This window comes from Camelus ferus, chromosome 5 (genome assembly GCF_009834535.1).
Source record: "Camelus ferus isolate YT-003-E chromosome 5, BCGSAC_Cfer_1.0, whole genome shotgun sequence".
NCBI classification, from domain to species: Eukaryota; Metazoa; Chordata; class Mammalia; order Artiodactyla; family Camelidae; genus Camelus; species Camelus ferus.
In genome coordinates, this window is record NC_045700.1 from 18943603 (window position 1) to 18961981 (window position 18379).

An 18379-nucleotide genomic window follows, 5' to 3' on the forward strand; every position below is an offset into this window, starting at 1 on the left:
GTCCCAGGTCTAGAATTAGTAGCTTTGTTTCTTAGAAATGTTTCCCTTCTCCTCTGGCAAGAACACACTGCCTCTCATAAAATATGGGCGTATGAAATGCACATAGCCATATCTCACTCTTCTCCGAGAAAGCCAAAGTCCAGAACAAACAAATATATTTTATGCTTTGTTGGTGCTCTGGTCATATATGTAGAAGGCATCAGGCCTTGGATTTCTTCTAAAGATGTGGACAGAATACCAAAGAAGAAGTTTAATTTTAAATGTTTTACAGTGCAGTGTATAAGTACACCCAAATTAATAGACTAGAACTGTAGAAAAGAAATTAGGCAATCTGGAAAAGTTTTTGAGATGTTAATCAGGGTGAAGACTGTTTTTGGGGGGAGGGGATGGGGAACCTTGGGATGATTTAAAAGATATTGTTGAACAGAGAAAAGAATGATGGTTAAATATGGTCGGGGTAAACACTGATGGAAGAGGCTGAGATTAATGATTACAATGTGGCTTATGAATTTCCTCCCCTATTTTTTGGTTTTTAATTACCTTTTAAAAAAAACTAAGCAAGTTAGGGATTTTACAGAAGGTATGGATAGAGAGAATTGATGTTTGAGTGACAAACTCTTAAAAAAAAAAAAAGTAGATTTTGGTCTCTGTCATCAAGGTCTTGTAGTCTAATAAACTTTCTCAATAATGCCAGAAATGGAAAATCGAATTCAGTTTTTACACACAAGTCAACTAAATGATAGTTCATCTTTATTCTTTATTGCCAGTGTAACAGCTCATTTTGCTTAGGATATATCTAGATCCTCATAGAAATGCAATTTAAGGCTTAATGATTTTTTAATTAGTATGGTTGTTGCTCTGCTTACTCAGTTAGTCTACAGAATTGTATTCAGTAATTTTACTTTCAGAAACATTAAACACATCGTAAGCAGGTAATGGACCCATTTTACAGAGGCCAAAGTTGGTCAACTCAAATCTTTTTTTCACCTTTAATGTACATATCAGTTTATTTTTAAAATTTTTGTCTTAAAATATATTTGACTTATAGCATTGCATACATTTAAGGTGTATGACATGTTAATTCTGTACATTTGTAGGTTGTAATGTGATTGTGATTGTAGTGAAAATTATTACCTGTAACACTGCATAATTACCATTCCCTTTTAGTGGTTGGAATAATTCTAGTCTCTTAGCAAGTTTGATTATAACACAATATTGTTGTCCATATTCACTGTACTGTGCATTAGATCTCTAGGACTTATTTTCTGCTAATTCCAAATTTGTATCATTAAATAACTATCCTATCCCTGTCAATCCCTTCACTCCCATCCCCTTGAAACCACTCTTACTCTGCTTTTATGAGTTCGGCTTTTTTAGATTCCATGTATGAGTATGATGTAACAGTGATATGAGTGATGAGTGAAATAACACAGTATTTGTCTTTCTCCGACTAATGTATCTCAATTCATATAATATCCTGAAGATCTTTCGTATTTTCACAAGTGGCAGAATGTCTTTTTCATGGCTAAATAATATTTCATCGTGTATATACTCTACATCTTTATCCATTCATCTATTGATGGACATATAGATTGTTTTTATATCTTGGCTATTGTGAATAATGCAGCAGTAAACATGGGAATGCCTGCATCTCTTTGATACCTTGTTTTCACTTTTGGGGGATGTATACACAGAAGTAGAATTGTTGAATCATATGGTAGTTCTGTTTTTACTTCTTTGAGGAACCTCTGTATTTTACATAGTAGCTGCACCAATTTACATTTCACCAACAGTGTGCAGGGAATTGCCTTTCTCTACACCCTCATCAACACTTGTTGTCTCTTGTCTTCTTGATGATTGCTATACTAACGGGTCATAAGATAGCCCATGTGGTTTTGATTTGCATTTCCCTGATGATTGGTGGTGTTAAGAATCTTTTCATGCACTACTTGGCCATTTGGATGTTTTCTTCAGAAAGTCTATTTTGGTCCTCTGCTTAGTGTTTAATTGGATTGTTTGTTTTTTGTTATTTTTGTTATTTTTTATTTTTTTAACATTTTTTATTGATTTATAATCATTTTACAATGTTGTGTCAAATTCCAGTGTTCAGCACCATTTTTCAGTTATTCATGGACATATACACACTCATTGTCATTGAGTTGTATACATTCTTTATATATCTTGGATATTAACCTCTTATCCAATATATGGTTTGCAAAAGTTTTCTCCCATTCTAGAGGTTGCTTTTTCATTTTGTTAGTTGTTTCTGTTGCTGTGCAAAATCTTAAGTTTGATGTGATTCTATTTGTCAATTTTTACTTTTATAATTTATGTTTTTGGTGTCATATCCAAAAAGTCATTGCCAAGACCATTGGTTTTTTGTTGTTGTTTGTTTTGTTTAATAGTCTTCCTTATTTTTTAATTGAAGTATAGTCAGTTTACAGTGTATCAATTTCTGGTGTACACCATAATGCTTCAGTCATACATGCACATACATGTATTTGTTTTCATATTCTTTTTGACCATAAGTTACAAGATCTTGAATATAGTCCCCTGTGCTATACAGTATAAACTTGTTGTTTATCTATTTTATATATATTAGTGTCTGCAAATCTTAAACTCCTAATTTATCCCTTCCCACCCTTTTCTCCCCCTGTTAACCATAAGTTTGTTTTCTATGTCTGTGAGTCTGTTTCTGTTTTGCAAATAAGTTTGTCTCTTTTTTTTTTTTTTAAGATTCCACATATAAGTAATATCATATGGTATTTTTCTTTCTCTTTCCTGGCTTATTTCACTTAGAATGACAATCTGCAGGTTTATCCATGTTGCTGCAAATGGCATTATTTTATTATTTTTTACAGCTGAGCAGTATTCCATTATATAAATCTATCACAGCTTCTTTATCCAGTCATTGTTGATGGACATTTAGGTTGTTTCTGTGTGTTGGCTATTGTAAATAGTGCTGCTATGAACATTGGGGTGCATGTATCTTTTTGAATTAAGGTTCCCTCTGGATATATGCCCTGGAGTGGGACTGCTGGATAATATGGTAAATCTATTTTTAGTCTTTTGTGGAATCTCCATACTGTTTTCCATAATGGCTGCACCAAACTACATTCCCACAAACAGTGTAAGAGGGTTCCATTTTCTCCACAGCCTCTCCAGCATTCATCTTTGTGGACTTTTGAATGATGGCCATTCTGACTGGTGTGAGGTAGTCTCATTGTAGTTTTGATTTACATTTCTCTAATAATTAGTTATATTGAGCATTTTTTCATGTGCCTATTGGCCATTTGTTTGTCTTCCTTGGAGAATTGCATGTTTAGATCTTCTGCCCATTTTTTGTATTGGGTTGTTTGTTTTTAAGTTGTATGAGCTGCTTATATATTCTGGAAATCAAGCTCTAGACAAGTCTCATCTTCTGCAAATATTTTCTCCCATTCCATATGTTGTCTTTTTGTTTTACTTATGGTTTCCTTTGCTCTGCAAAAGCTCATAAGTTTAATTAGGTCCTATTTGTTTGTTTTTGCTTTTGTTTCTATTGCCTGGGTAGGCTGCCCTAGGAGAACATTGCTAAGATTTATGTCAGCTAATGTTTTGGCCTGTGTTTTCTTCTAAGAGGTTTATAGTGCCTTGTCTTACTGTTTAAGTCTTTAAGCCATTTTGAGTTTGTGTGTGTGTGTGTGTGTGTGTGTGTGTGTGTGTGTGTGTGTGTGTGTGTGTGTATGGGGTGAGGGAGTATTTTAACTTCATTAATTTCCACGCAGCTGTCCAGTTTTCCCAGCACCATTTGGTGAAGAGACTGTCTTTACTCCAATGTTCATGCCTCCTTTGTATTAAAAAAAAAAAAAAAAAAAAACTGACCAAAAGTCTGTGAGTTTATTTCTGGGCTATTCTGTTCCATTGATCCATATATCTGTTTTTGTACCAATACTATTCTGTTCTGATTACTGTAGCTCTGTAGTATTGTCTGAAGTGTGGGGGAATTATTCCTCCAGCTTCATTCTTTTTCTTCAGTATTGCTTTGGCAATTCTGGGTCTCTTGTGATTTCATTTAAATTTTAGCATGATTTGTTCTAGTTCTGTGAAAAATGTCCTGAGTAACTTGATAGGGATCACATTAAATCTGTAGATTCCTTTGGGTATTACGGCTATTTTAACAATATTAATTTTTCCAATCCAAGATAACTGTTGAACAGCTTCTTTTCTGCATTTTCTTCTAGCAGTTTTATGGTATCAGGTCTTGCGTTTGGGCTTTGTCCATTTCAAATTAATTTTCATGAGTAGGGTAAGATAGGGATTCAATTTAATTGTTCTATAAGTGTTTATGCAGTTTTCCGAATACCATTTGTTGGAAAGACTATCATTTCCCCATCAGGTGGTCCCTGGCTCCTTAACTAATATTAAACAAATATTAGTTGACTGAATGTGTTGGAGTTTACTTCTGAATTCTCTAATCTGTTCCATTTGTCTATTTTTATGCTAGTACCATGCTTGAAGTACTATAGGTTTATAATGCAGTTTAAAATCGGGAAATGTGATACCTGCAGCTTTGTTCTTTCTCAGGATTTCTTTAGCTATTTAGCTAAATATGTATTATTCCATACAAATTTTAGCATTTGTTTTTTCTATTTCTGTGAAGAATGCCATTGGAACTTTGATAGACATTGTGTGAATCTGCAGACGGCTTTGGGTGATATGGACATTTTAACATTATAAACCCTTTTTATCCATGAATACAAGATATCTTTCCATTTGTTATGTCTTCTTTAACTTCTTTCAGTGAAGTCTTGTGGTTTTCATTGTACAGATCTTTCACTTCCTTGGTTAAATTTATCCTTAGGTATTTTATTGGTTTTGATGCTATTGTGAATGGGATAGTTTTCTTTATTTTTTCAGATGTTTCATTACTAGTGAGAAGAAGTACAACTGATTTCTTTTTGTTGATTTTATATCCTTAAACTTTACTGAAATCATTGATTAGTTCCAACAGTTTTTTGGTTAAATCTTTGGGATTTTCTGTGTACAAAACCATATCATCTGCAAGTAGAGAGTTTTGCTTCTTCCATCCTGACTTGGATATATTTTACTGCCTTGTCTTGCCTAATTTCTCTAGCTAGGACTTCTAATGCTGTGTTAAATAAGAGTGGTGAGAATGGGCAACCTTGTTTTGTTCCTAATCTTAGAGGAAAACTTTCAGTGTTTCACTGTTGAGTATAATGTTAAGTCTGGGTTTGTCACAGATGGCTTTTGTTATGTTGAGGTATGTTCCTTTTATATGCAATCTATTCAGGGTTTTATCGTGGAAGGAAATGTGAAAATATTTTCTTTCATTCTGTTAATGAGATGTAAAACATTTATCAATTTGCATATTGCATCTCAGGGATAAATCCTATTTCTCATGGTGTATAATCCTTTTAATGTGTTCAATTCAGTTTACTAATATTGACTTTTTTGTATTTATGTTCGTCAGTAGTATTGGTGTATAGTTTTGGGGGGTTTTTTAGTGGCCAGTATTTAATTTAGGTATCTGGGTAATGCTGGCCTCGTAGAATGAATTTGAAAGTGTTCACTTGAGTTTTTTGGAAAAGTATGGGAAGGGTTGGCATTAATTCTTCAGATGTTTGATAGAATTCACACATAGAGCCATCTGGTTCTGTAGTTTTCTGCTTTGGGAGGTTTTTGGTTATAGATGGTTTCCGTATTCATTATTGGTCTGTTTAGATTTTCTGTTCTTCCATATTCAGTCTTGGTTGGCTGCATGTTTCTAGAAATTTATCTTTTTCTTTCAGGTTATCTGACTTGCTGGCATATAGCAGTTCATAGTAGTCTTTTATTATCCTTTACATTTCTGTAGTATCAGTTGTAATGTCTCCTCTTTCATTTCTAAGTTTGGGTCTTCTGTGTTTTGAGTCTAGCTGAGAGTTTGTCAATTTTGTTCATCTTTGTGAAAATCCAGCTTAATTTCATCGATCATTTCTTTTGTTTCTCTGATCTGTTTTATTTATTTTCTCCCTGATCTTTATTTGCTTTCTTCTAACTTTGGGCTGAATTTATTCTTGTGGTTTCTTGAAGTATAAAGTTAGGTAGTTCGGACTTCTAATTTCTTAACATAGCCACTTATTACTGTAAACTTTCCTCCAAGAACTGTTTTTTGCAGTATCACCTAGGATTTGATGTTTTCTTTCCTTTTTGTTTCAAGATAATTTATTTCTGTTTTCATTATTTGCCCATTGGTTGTTTAGAAGTGTGTTTAGTTTCCACATCATTGTAGATTGTCTTGTTGATTTCTAGGTTCATACCATTGTGGTCCGAAAAGATGGCTGATGTGATTTCAGTCTTAAATTTGCTAGGACACAAGATAAGTCTTATCATAATCTAATCTGGAGAATATTCTGTGAGCACTTGAAAGAATGTATTCTCTGCTGCTGTTGAATGGATACTCTATATACGTCTGTTAAGTCCATTTGGTCTAAAATATGGTTCAGTTCCAACATTTCTGCATCAGTTTTGTCTGGATGATCTCTATTGCTGACAGAGGTATACTATTGTTGTATATTTCTCCCTTCAGGTATGTTAGTACTTAATATATTTAGGTGCCCTAAGGCTGGGTGTGTATATAGTCATGATTGTTTATATATATATATGTGTGTGTGTGTGTGATAGATATATATATATATATATATAATGTATATATATATAATAATAAATGTATGTATGTATACATGTGTATATATGAGATACAATAATATATATATGATATAATAATATGTATCTACCTATATAGAGAGGGAGGGGGAGAGAGAGACTCCTTTATCATTATATAATGACCTTATTTGTGTTCGTTTTTGGCTTGAAGTCTATTTTGTCTGATAAGTATGGCTATGTCTGCTTTCTTTTGATTTCCACCTGCATGGAATGTTTTATGCTATCCTTTTACTTTGAGCCTCCGTGTGTCTTTAGAACTGAAATGAGTCTCCTGTAGGCATCATATAATTGGACCCTTTTTTTTTTAATCCATTCAGATATTCTTTGCTGTTTGGTGAATTCAGTCCACTTACATTTAAATGTAAGGACCTGCTACTGCCATCTTATTTGCCTTCTGGTTGTTCTGTATGCCCATTGTTTTACTCTTTTACCTGTCTTTGTAAATTGGTGGTTTTCCATGATGATGTTTTCTCTGGCCGTTTTTGATGTTTTTGTGAATCTACTCTAGATTTTTGCTTTGTGGTTACCATCCTCTATGAAAGAGGTCAATACTCTTTAACCCCTTCTGCTGGAGAGGTAGCTACTGCCACTTCCAGAAACTTAGCCCTTGCTGTGTCACACTGGAGAGGGAGAAGCACCTCGGAAAGTTTCTCCCATTCCTCTGCATCCGAACTGTTCTCTATTCCATTCCAGTGGCATTCAGGAATCTCCCCTAGGAAGCCTGTGCTTCCAAACTTTCTCCTGTCCATGAGTATCTGCCCAGTTTTGCCCTCTCCATGTTCTTTCTTTTCTGATCTCGGTGAGTGGAAGTGGGGCAGCTTTTTCCAACTCCTTTGTGTTCACAACCCCCACTGACATCCCCTATGTTTATTTTTGGATGACCAAGTGGACTAGAAATCTCCAGGTCCCTTGGTGTAGTAGTAGAGTTACTTTTGTTTGGTAATGGATGTCTAATTAGTTATTACAAAAAGGGAAGAGAAGTAAGGAATGCCTTGCCCCACCATGTATCTGATGTCACTTTGCATCTTGGTTTGTTTATTCATTTGATCGCACCTATGTATTGAAAACCTGCTATATTCCTAGTCCTCTTCTGATTTGGGCATACTATTATGGGGAAATGAGGGACTTGTGCAGTTTATTGTCTAGTGGAATATAGAAACAAAACAAATGAATAAAAAGGATTTCAGGTCTTGATTAGCCCTTAGGATGCTCAATAGAAATTCTGGAGACTTTAGGGGAGTCTTCAGTAAAGCAACACAAATTTGAGATGTGATGAGTGAGTAGGTGACAACTATGTGAGAAATACACACAAGGTAATTTCAGCTAGTGGGACACACATGTCCAGATGATGTAAGGCAGGAAAGAAATACTGGCCAAAAGCAAAGGAAGCTCTGTGGTTTGAATACTAGGGAGTGAGGAGAGTTGTTTGAAATGATGTTGAAGTAGGCAGAATCTTACGGAACAAAGCAAGGAGTCTGGATCTAATTCAAGGGGAAGGGGATGGGAAGAGGTGTAGGTAATGTGATTCAATTTAAGTGTTTAAAAAATCACTATAGAATAGTGTGTATCGACTGGCTTCAAAGGGTCAAGGATGCTATTGGGAGACTGTTGAAATAACCAAGGTAAGACATGATTTTAGATCAGACTTAGGATGGCAACAATAAAGAAATAGGGGAAACAGTTTTAAGATAAAATTTGGAGATAGAAAATATATTGAAAAGGTGACTTTTATTTGGAATACTTTTGTCAATTCTATCACTCATCTCTAATTTTTCAGAGGTTTGTGTGTGTATGTGTGTGTTTAATTTAGAAATAATCGTTTCAGGTTTGGGGAGAGTGTAGCTCAAGTGGTAAAGTGCATGCTTAGCAAGCACAAGGTCCTGGGTGGTTCAGTCCCTGGTACCTCCTCTAAAAATAAATAAACCTAATTACTTCACCCCACCCACAAAAAATTTTTAAAATAATCATTTCAGGTTAGAAAAGAAAGTGTCCTCAAGGAAGAAGTGGCACTGGAAATAGAACCAGTTAACGGAGCAATAGCAAAAGCTGCTAGAGAATCTAAGAGATTTTTACCAAATGAAAACAATACATTGATCAAGATTCATCAGAGACGTATATAACTTTTAATGTATTTGTGTTAAGATATTTTTATAGCACAGTTTTCAAAAAAGATAATAAGTGAAAATAGCACATTTTATCACTTCTAAGGATAAGAGACATATCCATCTATCAAGTTAAAAAAAAAAGATCTTTCAATGATCACTAACAGACACTTTAAAATTTTCCATGAGTTCCTTAAGAATTCTAGTTTTCATCATGGACAAACTGAAGCAGAGAGCAGTGACCTCGATCTGGAAAACTACTTTATTTACCCTTTTAAGCTGTAGCATGAGTGTTACCTTCCATCTGCATTTGGAAGACACAAATGGGATTCCCCCAGATAATAGCATCGAGATTTCCTCATGGGGTAATTATTCCTCATGCTGAGGTGTCCTGTGTGTCCCTTGGTGGTACATACAACTGTGTGCAACACAATTGAGTAAGTTCTGAATTATCAACGCTAATGGCTTTCATAGAAGATTCAAACCACCGATGATCTTAGCCAGGTCTTTTTGTCTTGAGGAATATCACTGAGGAGACAAGTATTAAAATTACACTTGGTTTAAAAAACAAAAAGAAAAAAACTTAAGAATGCAGTTTGTATCTGGATCCCATCCACAACTGTTTGCTCCTCTTGAGCCCCATGACTGCCTAGTGTCAGTGTTCAGTCTGCTCCCCCATGGTACTGACAACAGGCTGGGTGTTGACTCTGATTACCTATTTCAGGCAACAGCATAGCATGTGCCCAAATAAAGATGCCTGAGGTGAGTTACTTCCAACTATGTCTCTTAGCCCAGTGATTTGTTTTTTGGTCGCACCCAAAACACTCCATTCTTCTCTCTTCCTTTCCCTCCCTTCATCCAGGTTTCTGTTATAGCAAGTCTTTCCCAAAGTCCCCTAATAAATCGTTCCGCTTCATCACTTCCTCTTGCCCTTCCCAGCCTTTATCTTTCTTTGTAGTATTTAATCACCAACTAAAATATTATGTATTTACATTAAAAATATGCTGATTGTCTCCCTTCTATGATTGGATGGTAAATTGCCAAGAAACAAAGAACTGCTTATGTTTTTTAATTTTTTTCAACTGTATTCACAGCACCTAGAATGGTGCCTGAAAGTAGGTATTCAAAACGTATTTCTAAATACATGACTGTATCATCAGGTCTTAGTAATTTTGTAGCCTAAGTCTTTCTCAAACTTTTTTCTTTTCTCTTGCTACTGTTGCACCCAGTGGTAGATGTTACAGTATCATCTTGACCTATCCACCTGATACCTATTATGCCGAGAGCCATCAGCCAGCATACGAAAAGGCCAGTGCAGCCATGCTACAGTTCTGTTGGCAGTTTTTCCTGGTCTCTTCTTCACACCCTTCATAGGACACCAAAGGGGCTACATAATTATGGAGTCTGCCTGACATGCTCTTTCCTTTCCTTTCGTGAGACCCCTCGTTTGGGGGGACAGGACCAGGTGACGGGTGATTCGAGAGGCATTTCCCCTATTTCCACTCGGAGGGTGGGTGAAGGGATCATGTCTGAGGATTACCATTATTCCTCATGCTTTTCCTTATGACTTTATTGACCTTTTTTTTTTTTTTTAAATCCCCATGTATATTTCTAGCTCTCTTACTCATCTGGTTGTTCATTGAAATCCAGTACAGAATCAGATTTATTTCTCCATCCCAGTGCCTAACACAGGGTCTGGCCCATCACAGGCAATCAGTAAATGTTGGCTGAATGAATGAAAGACTGGTTTAGATACAGCAAGAGTCAACATGCATGCCTAGATAGAAGTTCTGAATTTGTGTGTGTGTGTGTGTGTTACAGCTCTCTGGGTAGAACAGATGTGTGTAATGAATGCAGACCCAGAGAGAAGTGAGTTGTACAATACGTGGTCAGGCAAACACTGCAGAATATCTGTTTCTATGTTGCCCTTGATATACAGTTTGGGATTAGAGGAAATGAAATTGTAGTGTTACTGGTGGACAAGGAGTGTTTTTTTGAAAGAATGGAAAAATACAGAAAAACCAATTTTTCTAGTGATCCAATGATAACTATGTGAATAAAACTTTAATTCATCAGATTATAAAGTCAAAGTGCAATCTGTTTCATATCTGGTCCCACATAATTAATTGCCTATCAAAAGCAATAATAATTTATCTTCATTAATATTTAATGGAGAAGTAACTTGGCATTTGCAGATGCATAACTCTAGTACAGCAGTTTCATTACTTTGCTGTCATATATAAGAAGGTATGGATAGCAGACAAAGCAAAATAAACTAAAGAATCTTTGATTCAAAAAATAATATTTCACATATTTGCAGTTACTGGAAAAAATGTGAATTTAATCTTAATACCCTTTAGAAAGTTTATATTTTCTGTGTATGTATTGAATTTTGCATTATTGAAAGATTTATCACAACTATGTATGGACAAGTTTATTTTGGCCAAGATAGGAGAGTGAAATTTACATCTTTATGAACTGAGTTGGTTAAGAGAGCATTTTATGAAGTGTCCTGGCAAAGACTTGTGCATGTCAAAGATTACACAAACTTTTAAACTATTTTGAACTCTCTTCATAAATCCACTGCACAGGGGGACGAAATAATTATATCTCTTGCAGAAAGATATAGAAACCCTTCAGTGATCTGAAATTTTTGCCAAATGACCTGTTTCCTAAATCTTCTGCACCTTTATGTTTCCTGGGATGTTGATAGGCTCTTCAGATCACCACTTGAGGAGAATCATAGTGCCTACTCTGGGGCAAAGAAATTTCAGTTTGACAAGATGAATATGTTTGTGTTTTTTCATGTTGAGATTTTACTTCCTTTGCTTTTTATTTGTGTTTCATGTAAATGTTGCTGGAAAAAATTCATATGATGTCACTCCTTCAGAGATGCTTTTCTGTCCACCCCAGGGGCTTTTCTCCATCCCAGGGGCTCTCCCTCATGTGCTCAGACTTCTCTCACCTTTCCCTTAGGTCCACTGCAGTGGGGGCCTTTCCATTGTCCTCACTCAGCCCTTCCTTCCATCACCTTTCTGTCCCATTTCAATGAGAGCAATCTTTCCAAAGGCCCATCTGACTGTCACTCTTGTAGGTTTTAAACTGTCAATGTCAACCATTGCCCGGGCCCCTCAGCATGGCATTGAGGGGCCTTCATGCTTTTACCCTTTGTTTACCCCTGAAATTCCTTCTTCCTTCCCACGCTGAGCCCCACCCACCTCAGGCTCTTGCATATCTCAGTACATAACACTCACTCTCATGAGGCTTTTGCCTTCTCCACCTGGACACTGTAATCCTGCTGTGACTTTAATTTTTCCCCCTTGCAACCTAATTCTCTAGTTGATTCCTAATAACTTTTCAGGACTTAGGGTAGAAATGTCAGCTTTTCTGGGAAACTTCAGGCAGACTTGCCAGTCAGCTCTTCCACAACCCCTAGGAACTACTAGGAATTGAGTATATCTGCTTTGTGTCCGTTAATAAGATACAAGTCCCCAGTCTTAGCACTTCTCATATTTTACCTACCTTATTGCTAGTCTGTCCTGCCAGAGGGGTATGTGATCCTTGAGGGAAGGACGGTGTTTACTGCATCATTGTGTCATCACAAACATCTGGTAAAGAGTCAGCACATCAAACTTACTCAATAATTGTTAGCGAAACACAGAATAGGAATCTGTGCTTGTGTATAAAGAACTGTAATGGACATATATGTCTTAGTTTCTTACGATTGCTATAACAAAGCCGTAAACTTGGTGGCTTAAAATAATATGTATCCTCTCACAGGTCTGAAGGGCAGAAGTCCACAGTCAGGTTTCACTGGGTCAAAACGAAGATGTAGTCAGAGCCATGTTTCCTTCAAAAGCTCTAGAGAGGAATCTGTCTCCTGGGCTTTTTCTGGATTCTAGAGCTGCAGTCCTGGACTCATGGCCTCTTGCTGTGTCTTCAGAGCCAGTGGCATAGTTTCTTGCTTCAGTGTCTTTACCTTCATCGGTGTCAATTCTGGGCCAATGCTCCCTGTTTCCCTCAAAGAACACAGGATGGCCCAGCTTGCGCTCATAATCCCGGGTAATCTTCCCACCTCAATATCCTGAACTTAATCACAACTGTGAAGTCTCTTTTTTCACAGAAGTGAACATTCAGAGGTTCCAGAGAGTAGAATAGCTTTGGGGACCAGATATCTTTGGGGATCATTATTTAGCATACCATAATATGTGAAGGCTGTTCTATTTTTGAACCTAAACTTTTTAAAGATACGCAAATGAAAAAGAATTGGAAAGTTCTCAAGTATTAGAGGCACACACATAGTGTTACTTTATTTCTTCATGTGCGTGGTGTCTACACAAGGGGATTTATGTGGACAATTGATATCATAATCTGGAAAGTTATGAGGCAAAATGTCATAATGTCTAAAATGTTGTAATGAAGAAAGCACATGTGGCTTTTAGTTATTCACTTGAACAATATATGAAATCAGTATTTCCTTTCACTTTTTTTTTTAATAGGGTTCAGAGTATCCCCTTGTCTTTAGGGCATATGTTAGCTTTATCTTGTTTATTTCTTACATTTTACGTTCCAATTTGACCTTCTTAACAATTACCAGAGACAAAGGCTTACGGATAAGATTTCATTTGAAGAGAGGGTTCTGCTCCTGAAACTGTCTCAGGAACTCCTATTCCAAGAACTCACCTAGGAAAGGGATACGTTGGGAACAGTGACTCACTTGTTTATGTATTCATTTATTCTGTTCAACAAACATCAAAGGAACATCTGGTTTCCATTAGACTATGTAATAGTATATAAAGATAAATAAGTAATACTCACTGGAGATATTCAGTCTAATATGCAGGACAGTTTTAGGGACTTCCGAATTTGGGATTATCTTCCCTTTCTGAGTCAGACCGTACTGTAGTTTTTGGCAGTGCAATAAAACAAAAACTTCAGGACATCAGTGGGTCAAATAGTTTCATATAGTCTGTGTTTCTTTTCCAGAATTATGTCCAAATATGGAATAAAGACTTCTGTCTTGGAGATTAGAGGTGGACAGTGAGAGAAGGCATGGCTAAGCCTTATAGCCTAGTATCTGTGGATTGGGTTGGAGCACCTTTCTAGAAAAGGCTCTGGGTTGTAACCTTTCTTTGGAGAAATTGTGGGTCCATAATGAAATCCATGTACAATTTTATTTTAACCTAACTGAAATAAAAAATGGGATATGTTACTCTAAATTAGAAGGTAAACAGAACTCTGAAACTGATTTTTTAAAGGAATTAATGTCTGTTACTCTTTTTTTTTCCTTTGAGTCAAACACATAGATATCTTATGAAATGCAAAATAACTCTCTGCCTATGTTGCCTTAAAAAAATAATTCAGTCTCCCTAAGGTCAGGAATAAATCAAGGATGTCTACTTTTTACTTCTAATCAGCACTCTAATGGAAGTTCTAGCTAAGGCAGGCAAGAAAGATAAATAATCTAGATTTAAAAGAGAAAAGTGAAACTGTATCTGTTGGTAGATAACATAAGATAATCTTGTAAATAAGAAATCTTAAATAATTTTTCTACAAAACTATTAGAACTAATAAAAAAATTCATCAAATCTGCAGGGTATAAGATCAATATACCATCAATTGTATCTCGGAGCTGGAAAAAATAGATCAATATACCAAATCAGTTCTAGTTCTGTACACTAACAGCAAATCAGAAAATAAAATTAAGAAAATAATTTTATTTATAATAGCATGAAAAGAGCAAAATAATTAAAAATGAACAAAATAAGTAAAAATATGTACTCTAAAAACTATAAAACATTGTTTAAAAAAAAAGACCTCAATAAATAGAAAGATATAACATATTCATTGGCCAGAAGACTTAATATTAAAATGCCAATACTTCTCAAATTCAACTACAGAGTCAACACAATTGCTAGCTTTTTTTTTTAATAGAAATTGGCAAACTGATACTAAAATTCACATGAAAATGCAAGAGCCCAATAATAAAAGATATTAAAAGAGAAGAAAGGATTTTGGAGGACTCACTTCCCAGTTTCAAAACTTACTACAAAACTACAGATATCAAGACAGGGACATAAGGATTGACATATAGATCACTGGAACAGATTTGGAAGTCCATGAAGAAATCCTTACATTTATGCTCAGCTGATTTTTAAGACATGTTCTGTGACTACTCAATGGGAGAAGAATAGTCTCTTCAACAAGTGGTACAGGAACAACTGGATATCCACATTTAAATGGATGAAGTTTGGCCACTTCCTTACACAAAAATTAACAAAATGGATAATGGAGCTAAATGTAATAAGTAAAACTATAAAATTCTTAACAGAAAAATAACAGTAAGTCTTTGTGATTTGGGCTAGGCTAAGTCATCTTAGATACAAGCACCGAAGCAATGGTGAAAAGAGAAAATAAAGATATATTGGACTTCATCAAAATTAAAAATTTGTGTGCTGCAAAAGATGCTATTAAGAATGTATGAAGACCCGCAGAATGGAAGAAAATAGGTGTAAATGATATATCTGGTAAGAAGAGACTTGTATTCAGAGTATATAAAGTCTTACAGGTCAACAATAAAAAGACAGTCTTTTATGTTGAAAAATGATCAACATATTTAAATAGACATTTCTCCAAACAAGATATACAAATGGCTAATAAACACATGAAAAGATACTCAATACCATTAGTCTTCAGGGAAGTGGAAATCAAAATCAAAATGAGGTAACACTTCATACCTCCTAGGTTGGCTACAATCAACCATGTGTTGGTGAGGATGTGAAGAAACTGGAAACCTCATACACTGCAAATGGGAATGTAAAATAATGGAACTACTTTGAATAATTGGCAGTTCCTTAAAAAGATAAACATTGGGTTGCCATATGACCCAACAGAAATGAAAGAAGTGAAAACTTGTATTCACATAAAACACAATTATTTCTCAGCATTACTCATAAAAGCCAAAATGTGGAAACACCCCATATTATCATCAACTGAGAAAATGGATAAACAAAATGTAGCATATATAAAGCAATTATCTTGACAGTTAGAGAATGAAGTATTGATACCTGCTATAATGCAGGTGAATGATGACAACGTTAGACTAATTGTGAGTAGTCAGTCACAAAAGGCCACGTTCTATATGATTCAGTTTACATGTAATGTCTGAAACCGTCAGATATATAGAGAGACTGTGTAATAGTCAGCTCAGGCTACCAGACAAAATACCATAGATGGGGGTGGCTTAAATGAAAGAAATTTATTTACTCATAGTGCTGGAGGCTGGAAGTTCAAGATCAAGGTGCCAGTATGGTTTGGCTGTGGTGAGCTCTCTGCCTGGCTTGCTGATGGCTGCGTTCTTGCTGTGTCCTCACATGACAAAAAGAAAACGAGCACACGCAAGAGAGAGCCAGCTCTCTGGTGTCCCTTCTTGTAAGGGCACTAATCCCATCAGGAAGGCCCCCCAACCTGACCTCATCTAAATCTAATTACCTCCCAAAGACAGCATTTTCAAATGCAGTCACACTGGGGGCTAGGACTTCAATATCTGAACTTGAGGAGAGCACACTGTAGTCCATGGTAGGCCCCCAGTGGCTATGGGGTATCTTATAAGGTCGTGAAAATGTTCTGAAATTGATGATGGTAATGGCTGTACAACTCTCTGAACATACTGAAAAAAAATTGCATTGTGCAACTTAAATACATAAATTACATGAATAATATCTCAAGTTGTAAAAAATTAAAAATTAAGATCTAATGAAAATTTATAATTCAAGGAATAGTTCAGTGCAAAATATATGTAGCATATCTATGTCTATACACATATCTAAAATATGGGCACTAAGGATTTTGACTAATTAAGGGTTGGGTTTGTTTTTTTTTTTTTTTTTTTTTTTTTTTTGAGAATCTCCTATGATAGGAATAGACTTGTAAATGAGTGAACCTAATTAAATGTAGAACATGCCGAAAGTGAAATATGAACAAAATGTTCTGGGAAGACAGCAGAAAACTAACTCAGGGATGATTGCAGCAACAGTGTCTTAGAGGAGAGGGAATATCTGGTCTGGGGCTTGGAGTAGGAAGGGATGCACTGTAGTTTGGCAAAGATGACTAGTGTTGTTTGGTTGGTATATATGAAGGTGATAGAACACAGGGCTGGGCGTGGTTGGAGCTAACTTGTGTAGGAATTCTTATGCTAAAGGGATTTTGTTATTCAAAGCACTTAAAACTTCAGGAATATTTTGAACTTGTTTTTTTAAAGTAATTCATCCAACAGACTTTCAGTCTTAACTAAAATTGTTTTTATTATGTAATTATTAAATATGTATTAACATGAAACTAGATAGACCCTCCTTATGTTTACAGGACATAAGCTATGTAAAGTTGAAAGAGACATACAATTGTAGATGTTAGATTTTGAGATTTCCTGTCCTCTGAGAAGTTTCTGTGCTTAGGGGCCTGCAGAGCCGCAAGTGCATACCTCAGCTTTAGGACAGTAGTTCTTAACCTTTCAATCTGGTCCCATGTTCTCCCGATAATGTTCACCTAGGACATACTCCTCAAGAAGTGGATGTTCCCTACAGGCTGCCTCATAGATGAGATTGCTTGAGAGGTATGAGAAACTCAGTTTTTGTCCTAACCCTACCTTCCCTCTCCCATTGATTCTTCGAGTCCCAAAATGTCAAGACATGGTTGCTTTAGAAAGTAGGATTATTAACCAGGGCTGTGATAGGATTCTGTGTTTATTTTAGCAGGATAATTCTGGCTTCAGGGTTGTGGTTAGATTAGATAAAGAAAAACTACAGGTAGAAAAACCATTAGAAGAGAGTTGCAGGGGCCGCTGTGAAACTGAAAAAAAGGCAGAGGCCATGGGGATGGGGAGAGAAGACAGTATTTGAAAGTCAGGAGGGAATAACACTGATTAAAGGTGGCGAAACAGGGCAGTATTTGGGAATAATTGTGAAAACTGGGTCAGGAATGGTGATATTAACAAGGGTAAGGTACAAGCTTGAGAGTAGAAAATGGAGAACTCAGATTTAGATAGTTTGAGGGCTGAACAGAACAATTACTAGAGATGTAAAAAAAATTACAAGTCAAGAGAAATAAATTTCTGTAATTACAGACTTGGAATATAGATTTTAGGATAGCTTATAGGTGACAAGGTAGGTGGTAAGAATGGTGTTGACAACTAGAAGAGATGACCTCAGAACTCTAAGAAATATTTATTTCAGATGGTGGTGTAAGAGTCATCCACCTTCTGCTTAAACCTCCTCATTGACTGGAAGCTTGTTGCTACAAGTCAGCTGAACAGCTCTAAAATTTGAAATTTTCAAATCTAAATGTAACTCCATTCATTGGTTCCAAATTAACTTTATTCAATTAAAAAAATAGATCTAAAATATTGTCTACCTAAAAGAGCGTTTCAAAATTCTGAAAAATATGTGCAATGTCCCTTATTTTAATAAATACATAAATGTTTTATTTTCCAAGTTAAATATCCAGAGTGTTTTGGACTCAAACTCATGTGCAATTCATTTCCTTCATTATCATGCTCATTTTTCTCTGGTATG

The 18379-nt window shown here is 35.7% G+C and overlaps 1 protein-coding gene across 1 annotated transcript in view; it reads left to right on the plus strand.

Moving 5' to 3' along the window:
• Positions 1-18379, plus strand: part of THSD7B (thrombospondin type 1 domain containing 7B) — a 657597-nt gene that overhangs the window by 437946 nt on the left and 201272 nt on the right.